The sequence below is a fragment of the Wasmannia auropunctata genome, unplaced genomic scaffold (assembly GCF_000956235.1).
Source record: "Wasmannia auropunctata unplaced genomic scaffold, wasmannia.A_1.0 LD336088.1, whole genome shotgun sequence".
NCBI lineage: Eukaryota > Metazoa > Arthropoda > Insecta > Hymenoptera > Formicidae > Wasmannia > Wasmannia auropunctata.
The window spans coordinates 372,013-372,441 of NW_012026802.1; positions in this window are offsets into that span (position 1 = coordinate 372,013).

Consider the following 429-nt stretch of genomic DNA (forward strand, 5'->3'; position numbering starts at 1 on the left):
TTGATACTTTTTATAGTGATTTACTTACATTTACTGATAAAATAAAAGAATTTAATGATTCAGTTATTGTAGGCTTCATACTTCTCTTACCCATACGAATTCTCATAGTTGGGACACATAATGCTGGCAATAATTTGTTACACCGTGGCTGGGGTGTAACGTGGGAAGGACTCGGTTTTGGTGGTTGTAGAAGTGATGCACAGTATATCGTTTAACACATACACTATATTTACGTGTTACTTACAGATTGAATGACTGCGCGTGCCGACAGCGTAACGCTATGCGTTAATGATTGATGTGAACTCCGCAGTGGTCCGCTGGACGACGGGTTATATCCCATCTCAAGTGGGCCACTGCACTGCTTAGTCGTTGCAATTATTGCAACGACGGCAGTTTTTGGAACTGAGTCGACAAGGCACACAGGGGATA